Source organism: Plasmodium relictum (genome assembly GCF_900005765.1).
Source record: "Plasmodium relictum strain SGS1 genome assembly, contig: PRELSG_99_v1_5, whole genome shotgun sequence".
In the NCBI taxonomy this organism is placed as follows: domain Eukaryota; phylum Apicomplexa; class Aconoidasida; order Haemosporida; family Plasmodiidae; genus Plasmodium; species Plasmodium relictum.
The window spans coordinates 17,216-17,824 of NW_021628803.1; positions in this window are offsets into that span (position 1 = coordinate 17,216).

The following is a 609-nucleotide window of genomic DNA, read 5'->3' on the forward strand; positions in this document are numbered from 1 at the left end:
CCGAAATGTTAAACTATTATAAATTAGTTTTTATTTACAAAGAATTAATATATTCTTTTAATTAAAAGCACATACAATTTTTTTAACAAATAAAAAAAGTTATAACTATATTTATTCAATGTTATTTCAATATACATATATATGGAATACCACATAAATATTATACTTTTATTAAGTTTTCCATGTAACAAAAAATTAATTCTCATTTTAAATTCAAACAAAAGTCAACCAGCAACAATCCCCCAAAAAAAAAAAAATAATTTTAATTTTTTTTTTTTTAACTAGCATCAGTGCATGGCTGACTTAATTTTTCCTGACTGGTAGCTCATTTTATTTTTACAAAAGGATAACAACTATTTTTTTATTAACCAATTATTAATACTGTATATTTTTAACATAACACATATAATATTTCTAAATAGCCCTCTGGTTAATAAAAGCTATTATTAACCTTTTTCAGTACAATATGCTAGGTTACTGTATATGTATATACAAGTACTCATGCACTGAGTAACAAAGGATATTATAAATTTTGTAGTACACTAAGCTAGTTTAGTGTATGTGTATATACAAACTAATGTGTACTGACACTAATAAAAAAAAAAAAAA